Source organism: Lactuca serriola, chromosome 6 (assembly GCF_051521515.1).
Source record: "Lactuca serriola cultivar US96UC23 chromosome 6, Lser_US96UC23_V15, whole genome shotgun sequence".
NCBI lineage: Eukaryota > Viridiplantae > Streptophyta > Magnoliopsida > Asterales > Asteraceae > Lactuca > Lactuca serriola.
This window is the reverse complement of record NC_136413.1, coordinates 190,745,963-190,761,573: the sequence shown is the minus strand read 5'-3', so window position 1 is coordinate 190,761,573 and position 15,611 is coordinate 190,745,963.

Here is a 15,611-nt window from a genome sequence, read left to right as displayed (position 1 = left end):
TGGTGGCCAACGATGAAGCTTGATGTTGCAAAGTATGTGGCCGAGTGTGTGACTTGTGCGAGAGTCAAGACACAACATCAAAAACCAAATGGGAGTTTAGAACCTTTACCTGTGCCTATGGGCAAGTGGGAAGACATTGCTATGGATTTTGTCACTAAACTGCCCATAATGAAAAGTGGTCACGACATGATTTGGGTGGTCGTTGATCGCTTCATTAAGAGTGCGCATTTCATAGCAGCCATTGAGAAATGGTCTATGGATAAGCTCGCGAATTCTTATGTGAAGGAAATTGTGAGGTTTCATGGTGTGTCGTTAACGATTGTATCGGATCGTGATAGCCGTTTCATCTCAAGGTTTTGGAAAAGTCTACAAGAGGAAATGGGTACCAAGTGTTTAAGTACAGCTTACCACACACAGACTGATGGTCAGAGTGAAAGAACAATACAAAAACTTGAAGATATGCTGAGAGCATGTACCCTAGAATTCCTAGGTAATTGGGATGAGCATTTACCTTTGGTAGAATTTTCCTACAATAATAGTTTCCACTCGAGCATAAAGATGACACCTTATCAAGATTTGTACGGACAGAAGTGTCGTACGCCGTCTTGTTGGCTTGAGGCTGGAGAAAAGCAGTTTATGGGACCCGAGATGGTCCATCAGACTACTGAGAAGTTGAAAGTGATCAGGGAAAGAATGTTAGCAGCTCAAGATCATCAAAAGAGCTATGCTGACAAGAAGCGAAGACCGATGACTTTTGAAGTTGAGGATTCGGTTTTACTTAAAGTCTCACCATGGAAGGGACTTATAAGATTTGGTAAAAGGGGAAAGTTGAGTCCAAGGTTTATTGGACCGTTTAAAGTTCTTCAGAGAATTGGGAACCAAGCTTACAAGCTAGAATTACCTGAAGAACTAAATGGAATTCATAACACTTTTCATGTGTGTTATTTGAGGAAGTTCACGGGAGAAGTTCCTGACATAATTCCAATTTCTGAATTGAGAATTGATGAAAACAAGAGGTTAATTAAAGAACCAGAGGCAATTGTTGACCGAAAGACTAAGAAGCTTCGACGCAAGATGGTCCAATTAGTTCTTGTTCGTTGGAAACATTCGAATGGGCCAAATCTCACCTGGGAAACGGAGAGTGACATGTTGAGTCACTATCCGCATTTGTTTGTTGATGTGTGATTCCGGGGATGGAATCATCCTAAGGGGGAGAGAATTGTAACGCCCGCGTTTCCAGGCTAGGCATTATCGTTGATGTAATAGTCTAGGTTAACCCTTGTATATTGGTGTTGATTTGAAGGGGGTACATAATCTCTTTCAAATGCACGATTTTATACAAGTATCGATTTAACATACTAAGTATATGTGTTATGTGAGTGTATCTATGTTATCTTCTAATCTCATAGATATGATTTATTCTCTATGAAATACGTGTTATGTTTATGTGCCTCATCTTTTATCTGGAATGTGTTTTGAATGAACATACTATACAAGTTTTAAACTATGTATAAAAATGTATATTTTATCTACTAAAATGTTGGGTAGAACATGGGTAGATAGTTGTCTTGTGATAAAAAGATGAGATGCCTCGATGTTTTTGATTTGGTCATCTAGCGGAGTTTAGATGACGACCACAAACTTTTCTAGACAGTCTTGTGGAACGCTAGCAGGCTCGCCACCTGTAGGTGTTAATGAACTTGGGTGTTAATTCGTTGTACTCCATCCCCCTCATGGTTGCCTTATTTGACTTATATTGCTGAGGAACCCCCGAAGCATGTGTTGTCGCCCCGATGAAATATTCTTAAACTAGGTCCTTTATGTTAGTTGTCTTAGGGACGTAAAGTGAGAATAACGGAAATGGGTAATTAGGTTATTGTTGGTTGGAGGAATTAAATATAATTATTTATTGTGGGTTGAAAACCCTATATGCTCACCAGAATCCCAAGCCTGACCCACTCAGTTTCTTTGTATTACAGGTAGTGGCGCCAGAGCATAAGTTGGATGACTTGTCAAGTTATTTTTGGATTATAGACCTGTTGTTTTATATAACTGTTGTAAGGTCTGTATTGAAATGTTTATGCTTTTGGTCTGTTTATCGGAACATGACATCCCAAGTATTGTAATATAATGAAAAATACATTTCTTTAAGAAATGCTTTGGTAAATCTTATTTTATCATATTTTGTTTTGGGAACAAATTCCGCAACTGTTTTAATCAAAGGATTACTCTGAAATTATTTTAAAAGCATAAATTAAACCGGTCTTTTCTGGCTGTGATTTTGGGGATGTCACACAGGCCAATACTACCTTCCACATCTATTCGTACTTTCCTCAAGAATTGCTTTGACTCCACCAAGTCCCTTACTCTACTACTATTGCTCCCAACACTACTCTCATCCTAGGCTTACCATAGGGAATCCACTAAACCATCCCATCCTCAGATGCTGAAGGAATTCCCACTAATATCATCTAACTATCTCATGAATATAGTTACGTGCAACAGAGATCAGGTAATCCTTCGACTAAAGGACTCATCCCTAGAACAGTTAGACTCATACGAGAGTTGCACAATAGTGTCAAATCCAGCACTCTGAGATTATCCAGCATGTGCCACATGTGACTTAGTGTGTTCCCTTAATAGTTAGCTCATATTTCTAAGAATACCACAAACCACAAAGCAAGCAACATTCGGATAATGGATAGCTAACCATCAATCAAACTGTTCTATTCTCTACTCAGGACTCTGTACTAGTATGCAATTCATGGAGATCATTTACATAAAATAGGCACATAAGGCAACTTCCTAGATCCATATTCCTAATCTAGCATGCAATTCTCATAAGCATAACATAGCATAACATAAACTTGTATGGGTATTTTGGGGTACTTACTTGAGCTCGGCTGATTGCATGCACCACACCCTTTTCTCTTTTTCAAAATTCATTTCCCTTTTCAAGTTCTTTTTCTTTCCAAAACTCTTTTCTTTTTCTTAAGTTCTTTTCATAAAAATGATTTTCATTTGAAAATTTTCATACTAAGTCCTCAGTTTGAGTTCAGACACACCCGAGAGCGTGCCCGAATCCCGCAAACCAAGGCTCTGATACCAACTTGTAACAAACCAAAATGTCATGACCAAAAATTTTGTTTTTAATTTTAATAATAAAACCACAAGTGCCAACCATTCATTCAAAACATATCACATCAGAGTATCATGTATAAAACATTATTTTATTTTATCAGAGTAAACATCCCAAGCTAAAACTCCTTTGGTGTGTGTGCCATGCGATCACCCCGAGCTCTCCCCTCCGCTACCGGAAGTACCTGAAACCAAAACTGAAAACCGTAAGCATGAAGCTTAGTGAGTTCCCCAACCTACCACATATAAAATACATAACCACGTATTGGGTCCCCGCCCGTTGCATCGGGACTTGTCCGGCATCGGGCCCCGCCCAACATCAGGCCCCGCCTAGCATCGAGCCCCGCTCGGTATACATATCTGCTTCTCTTAGGCCCCGCCCGTCTCTGGGCCTCGCCCGCCAAACGCATACAAATATATAACATAACACATAACAAGTAGCTAAGATACTCTACTATACTCCTGATCTAAGGCCACGCTTAACTAGGGCCTCGCCCCTGTCCTACTTCTGACGAGTCATGGAACCCCATCCACGCTCCTGCTGATAGCGAGCCACACCCCCCACATGCACACACACATTCACCCTTATCCTATCTCAGGCCTCGCCCCTGCTCCGCTACTAATGAGATACGGAACCCCATCCATACTCTACTAGTGGTGATATATGGGACCTCGCTCGCCCTCACCTCCCTACCAGGCACATACGAGTATCACACAGACAACAAGTATAAACATGTCATACAAATATTCCTCAAGCACCCGCCCGATATCGGACCTTGATCCGGAATCACATACTGACATATAGTGCCTAGGGCTAACCCCCGGGTCTTCCTACTCATAAACTACATGGGTCGGCATTGTGGCCTTAGACCCATTCACACAGTGAGGAGAGTCACCTAGCACTGCTGAACCCTGCTGATACTCCTCCGGTTGCTGACTGGAAATTCCCGAACTGCTAACCCTTCGGCTTACCGAACTACCAATACCAAACATCACTTAGTCCAATACAATAATCCTTCTTATGGTAAAATGACCATTCTACCCCTAGACCAACTTGGTCCATATCTAAGGCCCAATACTAGGTAAGCTTCCTAAGCCCACTAGTGGTAGACTAATGGTCCAATTTGCTAAATCGGGCCCAATCCCTCTAATAGGCCTTTCCCTAAGCCCAAGTATCTTTTTGGCCCACATCATCTGACTTATGTTGTCCCACTAAGGCGCAAAGTCCAAAGCATGGCCCAATCTGAGGCCCAACAACATGAAGCCCAAACTGACAGAGTACGCGGGGCGTACCTCCATGTACGCTAAGCGTACTAGGTAAGTGGTGAGTACGTTGGGCGTACCTGCACGTACACTCAGCGTAATCCCCCCTGCTAAGTCCATTTCTCATTAAGAGTTTAATACTCCACTTCAGAGGTTACAAACATAGATCCGAGTCCTTTTTCACGTCTTAATCCATAAAATCATTGACTTGGTGACTAAACTTGGCCCAAACAAGCCCAAACTCCCAAAATGATATTCTTCTTCCACAAAGAGGGCTAGATCTCATGCATGAATCCATTAAGTCATTCAAGATGGAGACTTTACTGCTTATGGGACCCTTTTAGCTCTGAGGGTGGTAACCTCAAGCTCATAAACGAAATTTCATCATAAAGGTCCAATATTGGGACCAAAACTAACTCCAAAACCACATTGCACTAGATCTAAGCACCCTTAAGTAAAGTTATGAACTTTATACCTCTAAAGAGTTCCAAATGATGATGCTATTCCAGATCTACGAGCTCCGACCTTCTAGGTTCTTCCTTTCCAACTCCTTCTTCGCCTCTTCCAAGCTTACACCACCTCACAATGAGTTTCTTGAAGTCAATATCACCCAAGGATGAAGAGAGGAGGCGTTCTAGGGTTTCACTGAGATTGGGGGACGGATAAAGAGGCTAGGTTTGAGCCATTATGTTATTTATATAGTGGCTCACCCTTAAATTAGGGTTTTTGGACACTGGACGTACGTTGGGCGTACGCCAAAAGCACCCGTGACCTTATGCCTTTATACGTTGGGCGTAACCCAGCCTTACGTTGGGCGTACTCGCGCGTTCATCACCTTGCATGCATGGTCCTTCTTTGCCAACTTTTCCATTAAGGGACCATTAATGTCAATAACTTCAAAGTATTATAACTCCCTCATTCTAAGTCCGTTTCCGACGAACTTTATATCCACGAGGAGGTGGCAAGAAGCCCTACGCTTCTAGCTACACACCCCGACCCAAAACCTTTCGAATAAAAACTCAAAACCCGCAAAAGACCAAATTCCCCTTGCTTGGCCTTTGAGATCTATAAACAGTCATTTTCGGAATAGGGTATTACAATCGGCTCAACACTTGCACCTGAGCTTGAACCAGATCCTCCTCTACGAGTACTCATCACCATTCTGAAAATCAACCATACAATAATCAAAACATACCCACAAAATTCCTCACCCTACAGGCTTCCTAGGTTCTCCATGACTTTCCTCGGTTTTAGTATGGATCATGTGCTTTCAGTAGTACGGGCCTAATACTACCTTCCATACCTATCGATACTTTACTTAATAATTATCTCGGATCCTCTAAGACACCTTCTCAAATAGGTACTCAAAGTACTCGCTAAACAACACATCCAAGCCCACTAAAACACTTCCTAGGCTTTCCTAGGATCCCAACATCACCTTGCCACCAACTGCTGAAGAACTCTCACTTATGTCAGTTAATTACTTCATTAATAGACTTACATGCAACAAAGCTTAGATAATCTTTCGACTAATAGACTCAACCCTACAACGGTTTGTCTCGGACGAGATTTGCGCAATACGACCAAATTAATCACTCTGAGATTATTTAACCTTTGCAACATGTAATTTAACATATTCACTTAATAGTTAACTCGCATCAACAAGAGTCCCATAAAGTACAAAGCAAGCAGCATTCATACAGTAGCACTCCAAGCCACAAATCAATCAAAAAGACATCCCAAACTCACTTGTTACTACCATGCTAGGAACTACCTCTCTTAGTGTCGATTTCCTTATGCATGCAAACTATACACAACATGGGATCAAATAGACTGTCGAATTAAAGATTCTACCCTAAGACCACAACTAGAAAAGGAACAAGAAATAAGGCTAAATCAGTCATTCTAGGGATATATAATCCTAACCGTATTCGATTTTTAAAGCATACACTTAGCAATTACTTCCACCAACATAGATTCCAAATCTAATATAGAATCCAATTCCTCATTGGCTACAAGGCATCACAAATCAGGCCAATCTATTATGCAATTCTAGAAGGTATCCTTAGCCTTATCCTAGCATGCAAACATTCCATATAATACAACATATTAACATGTATGGGTATTTCGGGAATAACTTATCTGAGCTCGGTTGATTGCACACATCATACCCCCTTTTCATTATAAACACCTTTTAATAAAACTTATTTTCTTTCAAAAATATTACCAATTCCTTGGTTTGAGTTCAGACACACCAGAGAGTGTGCCCAAATCCCTCAAACTAAGGATCTGATACCAATTTCTAACGTCCCAAAAAATCATAGTAAAATTCTCATTTTTAAAACCATAAACAATACAAAAGATTGTTACAAAACCAATCAAGTGATCATATTATTTAAACATCAGAGTAAAAGTCATAAATAGTCGATGGGGAAAACGTTGTGGAGATGATGTGCACTCACGCAGGGACCCTTCCCTTTGGAACTGGAATTACCTGAAAACATAAACATAAAACCGTAAACACATAGCTTAGTGAGTTCCCCAAAATACCACATACAATACATACAATTAGGCATAGCCCGCACATTGGGCCCAACCCATACAATGGGCCTAGCCCTTCCTAGTCAATGGGCCCAACCCTGCATACAGATGGGCCTAGCCCAACATACAACGAGCCTAACCCAATCATGCAAATAGGCATATCCCTACATGCATTTCAATGGGCCTAACCCAACACATTAGTGCATGAGTCACAAAGACATCTTACATCCTACATAACACATTCTAGTGGGTCGACATTGGTGCCTTCGACCCTAAACATACAATGATGAGACTCACCTCAATATGCAGATAACTGATCACACACGCGTTTTTGCTACAAAAGCTCCTCACACTAAATACATCAAAACCAATCCTAATCAATAATTAGGGTGATATCCCATCATCAAAGTCCATTTCTTATTCTTTTTCACTAAGGATAAGAGACCATTTTACCTTTCCAAGGCTACCCCCTCCCTAACTTGGCCCAAAGCCCAAAATGACATATTTCTAATCTTGGGAGTACGCCATGTATACACCATAACTATGCCCCGCGAACCACGAATCCACAAAAAAGAAAACAGGCATACCCCGTTACACACTGCATACGGCTGGGATACACCCTGCGTAATCCAACTAATGCAAAATCGAATTTTTAAGTTCTTACCTTAAGACATCATGTCCAACTCTTTGATCTGACTCTAAGGGACGTCTAAAGTCATAAAGTTCCTGACTTTATGACTTTGCATGACTAGGGAGAGCCCAAAACCAAACCCTAGTTTCATACTTCACAAAATGACCAACAATTCATGCATGGGTGAAATGTAACCATCAAAATCCGATCTTTAAGCCGTAGGAACCTCAGAAACATCAAGAAATGCTGAACCTAAGCTCTGGAGTAGCTTATACTCACAAGAATCAAGCCATGGGACCAAAAGCATGAGACTTTCTAAGCTAACCATGATCTAAGCAAGAGAATCATAAAGGTTCAAGCTTTATACCTCTCGAAGCTTGCAAAGATGATAAAAGTTCTGGATTTTCAAGCTTCAAGCTCACCAAGGCTTCTCTGATGGATTCTTTCTTCACAACAAACCACACTAAGGCCTTAAACTCTCACAAATAGAGCTAGGGTGACGAGTTGACAGAATGAGGGAGTGGAGGTTGAAGGTAAGGCATGTCTCAAGAACTTAAGGTCCTTTAAATAGTGGCTAAACCCTAAAAACTAGGGTTTTGGGTCAGATCGAGTACGCCCTGCGTACTGCATGAAACTTGCATTCATTTAATGATGTATGTCCTGCGTCCACCTCATGTATGTCCGACGTACTACCAACTTTCATTTCCATCTTAACTTCGAATAACCATAAATTCTTTGTTCCAACTCCGATTTTGGTGTTATTTATATCCACAGAAAGGTATTGAAGAGCCCCACAATCCTATCTCATTACTTTTAATTTAAAACATACTGAACTAAAATTATTTATACACACAAGAATCACGATCTATAACTTTTCCCATTTCTTCCCTTTCGGATCCAACATACAAATCAAGGGCTTAGACCTTACAACCGATATTATCAACCTTTAATAAGCCCCAACTTTACTTTCTCAAAGCCCAAAGCCTTTACATGATCGAATTCCAGCCCACAATCCCGAATTAGAAACAACCCGAAACAAGGTGTTACATACATGTTAAAATCATAGACAACCATTATATTTTATGTAGCATATCCCTTTCGACCAATGTACTTCGCTTCCTCATTTTTTGGAACTGATGCCTTTATATGTGTCCCATCTATAGCACCACTGAAATCATTGAACGGATGATATCGAGAATTGTTTAATATATATTTGGGAACATCATCATTATAATTTTCGGCTAGATTGATGATGTCGCCACTCACCTTAAGCATGGATGCCAAAACTAAATCGAAATGCCTATGAATCATTTCTCCAGAATGATTTAAAAATTCTTGAACAAATCTATTGCTACATCCATTAGCCAAAGTCATCAAGAACATGCCTACTGATTCCTCAATAGACATATTTCGTGTTTGTTCTAATCCGTAATTTGTAACAAGATGTGTGCATAACTGTCTAAAAACATGCCTACGAAATAGTAATATCCCTTTTAGAGCTAATCCACATAACATTTTGAATTCTATATCCTCTTCCACCTACACTTCATTATCATCAGATGGATTAGATTCATCACTATCCATCTTACATTAGTCAAAAGAAATGTCGATTACATTATGGAAACAAAATAACCTATAAAATAAAATGTCGATTACATTACGTTAAAGGATGACTGAGAACACATAATGTCAAAGGATAACACATAAAGTCATAACACATAAAGTCATAACACATAAAGTCAAAACACATGATGTCAAAGGATAACACAAGTCATTATTTTATTATTAACTTAAGGAACTCCATCTTCGCTTCATCAGTCGTGACCACCGGTTCTATTCCCTTTATTAAATTAAGGATAACACATAAAGGAGAACATAAACACAAAAAATTAACCCAATCTTATTGAAGTGACCATCGATTATATGCCCTTTATTAAATTCAATCACACACGCATCAACAAACTCCTTGAAGGTTTGACTATTCCATACACATTTTGTTCTATTCTTTTCTTTAGATGGTTCACAATCAACAACATTAGTGTAGTTTTCGTCCATTATCTGAGAACTACATAATAAGAAGATGTAAACAAACTAACAATTAATACAACTAACAATTAACAAACCAATGTAATTCACACACATATAACCAATTTCATAGTTAACACAACTAGTAGGTAACAAACTAACAATTAACATCAAACCAAGGAATTTCACACACATATAACCAATTTCACAGTTTCACAGTTAACACAACTAATAGGTTCATCAATTTCACAGTTAACATTAATAATCCCTCTCCAATTTCATCAATTTCTCAAATTTCTCAGTTTAACTTATTCCAAAAAAATGGGGGATACAATACCCACTATGGGCACCGAACCAAGAAAAAAACAACAATGAAGCTGTTTCTTCACCATGCCCACAACCCACTACATATCAAATGGTGAAAAACCATACAAATCCAAGATGGAGTTGATGAACAGGAAAAAAAATCGGAGATGCAATGTCCAAATGAATCAAATATGAGATGCAATGTAAACAAGAAAAAATCGCAGCTGTTACCAAATCGGAAGTGGAGGTTGAATCCGAAGTCGGCAACGTTGAACTAGAGCAGAAATCGGAGGAGGATCGTCGCTGAACTGGAGCAGAAATCGGAGCAGAAATTGGGTGCTTTCCTGGTAAAGAACGAGAGACACATAGGAGAGATGAGATGAAAGAATCTTAATATGAGTGTTTTGACCTATAAAATTGAATGCGATGGATGAGGGTATATTTGTAATTTTGTGGTTAAAAAGCTATAAAGCTCTAATTCTTTAGCTTTTAGAAACCTTTCCATTTTGCCTATTCAAAAAGCTCCAAAAAACTATTTCAAAAACTATTTTTTAAGACCCAAACACATTTTTAGCTTATTAGATTTTTAAAAAACTAATAAGTTAATAAAATATTTTGAAAATCTATCCCAAACACCCACGATCTACCCTCTATTTTTTTAAAATATTTTGTAAAATGATATTTTCCATCCATATACTTTTTAAAATGTCAATTGACATTTCCATTTTTAATTTTGTAAAATATCAATTCCACGCCCTCTTATTTCTAAACTTTCATTTTTATTCCCCGTATCATATATATAATATGATTTTTCTTAGTAACTTTTGATTGTTAATTAAAAAAAACTAATCTTTTACGTGCATATTTTTATATATGTGTCGGTATAAATTCAAGGCAGTCAACATTTAGATGTAAATTTAGACTTTCGTTTGTTATTTAAAAAACTAACTTGTTTTTTTATATACATGTTGGTATAAATTCGAGTTTCGACGTAATTTTTTTTACATATCAGTGCTTATTTTTGTTTACTTTTTGTCGCTTCCTACGTATGAGTTGTGTCACGTATAATATGTTTTTTATTATTTGAAATTCTATTCGTTAACTTAAAAAAAATCTTATTTATTTATTTTTATGTAAATGTTGGTACAAATTCGAGTTTCTTTACGTTTCAACGTCAATTTTGTGTATGTTTTTTGTGCTTAATTTTATGTAAGTTTCCTACGTATAAGTTTAGTCACATATAATATGTTTTCATTCGGCGGTATAAAGTTGGGTGGATGTTTTCACCGACATTTGTCATCCTTCGACTTTGTGAAATGACACTTTTCAACCTTCTACTTTGTACAATGTCATTTTTAGTCCCCTCAACTTACAACTTTCTAAAATGTCACTTTTACCCATCCATTTTCTAAAGCTTCGTGTTTAACCCGCGTAGTATATATAATATGATTTTCTTACATTTAACACCCCTCAACGCTGTCAAATGTCACTTTAACCCATTTTCGCCTCTGAACTTTGTAAAATGTTACTTTGACCTATTGACTTTCTAAACTTTCGTGTTTACCCCATCAACCGATAGTTTTGTCAGTGGTACCGACCTTCTATATTTATTCAGAAACAAATGCAACTTTATCTAACTTTTATCAATATAATTGTCATAATTCAATTTACAAAACGTATTAGCGTCACCACAACATGCGGTAGGCAAAATACTAGTTCAATATAAAACGAAATACCATACATGTAATACTCGGATACTGTTTACATTAGAAATAAGAATAAAAGGATTTCTTGTGACATGCAACCATACAACAACAGCAAGGCCGCCTAAAATGGCGTTTACCCTCTTTACAAAAACAATATTATGAGATGGCAAATCCACGATTAGAGCAAGGTTGATCAAAGTATATTGGTATATTACATATCCTTGTAAATTGTAATTGTAATGACAATCATTCTACGGTTTAAGATACTATATTTGTTTTGTTATTTGTTTAATTATCTTAGAAAAAAAAATATTATATTGAGAATATGTGCGGTTTATTATTGTTATTATTTGAAATTAGTGAGTGTAAATTTCATGACTAAATATGTTTAAACCAGATGAATTTAATTACAAGCCCATGCCAAGCAAGAGATTAGATATTAATTTTTAAGTGGTTAAAAATAGATTAAAATGTTCACTATGTTTTGTGTTAAAAACTAACATATTTAATGATATGTTTGATATTTCTCCAAATTAATGTGGGGGTGCTTTAGTGTGTCAATAAGTTGCTAAAATACTTAATGTAACCCTAAGGTTATTAAGGTTTTTGAGTATCTTCGGTTTTTACTTTTTTACATGTTTTTCAAGTTATTATGATATTAAATTCGCAAAAAGAAAAAAAAACCCTCATATTTGCCAAAAATATTTGGTTTTACCCTTGAGTCCTTGACAACGCCACGCGCTCTGCCCCTTGGAACCATGTATCCAAGGCGTTGCCCCAGACCCCCGTATTCTTGATTCCAAATTTTATCACTCTGAGTGTCCACCCCACATGTTCAGTCTCGGTGAGGCTAGTAAACTCATCATGTCTCGATTGTAATAATAACTACAATAAAATATATTGGTAACATTAAAATCATTAACATAAACTGCACTGGAAAAAAAGAATGATTAACCATCGGTATTTAGAAAGGCTAGGATTTAATATCTTTTATGATCGAACAACAGTCCAAATAGTTAACGAACACACAAGGAACAATAAATATACATAATCTATCTTTGGCCAAAAGGTTACATTCTTAAAGTTGTGCATGATATATATATATATATATATATATATATATATATATATATATATATATATATATATATATATATATATTTTGTTTAACTGAGATCGAACTTGGAGGAATTTACATGTTGTAGTATTTATTTTTATTTTTTTAAAACGACAAACATTCACCCTTTACACTACTTATAAGCTACTAACATTTTTAGACTTAAATGCCTTAATCTTTCGTTGAAGACATCACTTGATACAATCCTGATAGCATTTATTTTAGAAAGACAAAACTTCAAAAACGGTCCCTGTGGTTTCTAAAAATATCAAGTTTAGTCCCTAAGTTCAAAAAACCTCATGGATCGTCCCTGTGGTTTCAAAACTTTTAATGTTTAATCCTTCCGCCTAACTTCGTCAGTTTTCTGCCGTTAAGTGAGGGGCATTTTCGTCATTTCAATACCAGGGACCATTTATGAGGTTGTCTCTATTAAAAAAAGAAAAAAATATATAATTATTTAATAAAAAGGCCCCACCCCCCTCTCTCTCTCTCTCATACACACGATCATCTTCTTCGTAAATAAAAACTCAGATACATTTCACACCAACAAACACACTTTGAACAAAATTGGAATCTCCATAAATGTTGTACAAGGACGCCATAGAATTAGATCGAGATGCTTAATCTCCAATTGGGTATCAGGTAAAAAAACATAATCTGATTACCATTCTTTCAAATCCTTATTCAATATGTTTCATATTTCATCATCTTAATCAGAAACTTTGATGGGTTCACAAGGATTTATCAGGTTAAGACTATCTTCCTTCTTTAACACCACAATAGTATCAAATCGTTCAGGGGATTCCATTTTCCATTTACAATCTGTACTGAAAAACCCCATGACACTAGAATCATCCATTCCCTTTTCTATTCATAGGAAATGGTTTATTGTATGATACTAGCATAATCGAATTTAGATGATTCCAAGGGAGGATAACATTACAAATTTATGATAGAGAGGCAGCTCCTCCGGTGGTGGTGGCGACGGTCTGGCGAGAGCAAGTCTCTCCAATAATCATCGAACAAGGAAGAAAAGAAATCGTTAGGGAGAGAATTCAACAACTCTTTTAAGCAAAATCGATGTTGTTCACCATCACCCCTTCCAACCTTGGTCCACCGGAAAAACGAAGCAGAAGAATGGGGACTGCCGCCTCCGATCTAACTCCCTCTCCACCTTTCCCGTCGAAGCTCAACCCCCAAACACCCTAATTTGATCGGCGACTGCAGTTGCCCCCTCCCTTCGAGTTTCACTGCCGGAGTAGCCCAAGTCAAAGAAGAAATCAACGATAGTTGTCACTTCCATTCTTCTTCACTCTTCAATTCGATCAAGCATCGGTGGTACACCCCCTTGATCGGAAACCGGAGGTCCCGTCAATTTCTTCAGTTCGCTCCTCCTGTGAAATACTTTAGAGGGATGAAGAAGATTCAATCGTTTCCAGGGAATAGCGAGATCAAAATGGGGATAGGGTTGGATGTTAAGAGAGAGAGAGAGAGAGAGAGAGAGAGAGAGAGGCTTTTTTATTAAATAATTATATTTTTTTTTCTTTTTTTAATAGAGACAATCTCATAAATGGTCCCTGGTATTGAAATGACGAAAATATCCCTCACTTAACGGCAGAAAACTGACGGAGTTAGGCGGAAGGACTAAACATTAAAAGTTTTGAAACCACAGGGACGATCCATGAGGTTTTTTGAACTTAGGGACTAAACTTGATATTTTTGGAAACCACAGGGACCGTTTTTGAAGTTTTGTCTTTTAGAAAAGTCAAAATCCAAATCCTTTTCAGAACTGGCCCAATACCCAATCATTGGACCAATCCACTAGGCCTCGCGCAATTGTGTTCAAGCTTTTTGAAGATGGTCCAGGAAAGTATTTTTAACCTTTGAAATTAGGAGGAAACAAGTCTTGTTAACAAAGGGGAAAAATAATTTCTGTCTGGTTTTCAAATCTGAAATTCAAGAAAGAATGGCCGAAAGCAAAGAGATATCATCTGCGTACGATCTTAATGCGAAGTGGGATGCGTATCTTGATTTGGGTGTTCGTCGATTCGTATACTCCTCTGCCACCGGCGCTCTTGCTGCCCTACTCCTCTTCCGTAAGTTCTCCACCAGTCTCAATTCTCAATTCCTTCAAACCCATTTCCCCCTTTTGTGATTTCACTCTATATTTTCTGATGTTTTCCCTGCATTCACTTTCACTTTACACCGTATAATTGTTGGAACCAAAATCCACTCACTAGTAATAGATGCATATCGACTACATTTTGTTTGCTAATTGAATTGTTAGTGTGTTCTATAAGCGTCAATAATGGCTTTCTGGAGAGAATTTTGAATTCCACATATATCTTACATGAATAAGAGAAACTAAATTAGCAAAATTGACCTCAGAAGTTGATGGATGCTCAAATCGAATCAATGAGTAACAAATTCGTATTTGTAGAAAATGTGTGATTTTTTTTTTTTTGCTATGATCCTACTCTAGTATATCTGTATATGTATAATTGTATCCAAATCCCATCAAGTCTTGAGGTAAGAGTTGAATTCCTTTGTATTTTCATATCATTATAAATGATTATTTTGTTATCAGGTTCTCCTGCTACACGTTGGGCATCTGTTGCTTTTGGTGCAGGAGTGGGTATCGGATCTGCATACTCAGAGTGCTCTCACAAGTTTGATGAAGGCCAACAACAACCTCGTATCTAAGGTTGGTTTTTTAGTAATTTTATGATTCAGTTGTAAAGAAACTAAATATAATTTTTAACTAGTTTCATTATTTACACCAAAAGCTTTAGTACTTATGAACACAAGTGTACTAAAGTTATATTTTTTGCCAGGATTGATGACCATGAACTTGTCAGGGATATTATGGTAATTAGCTTGTGTT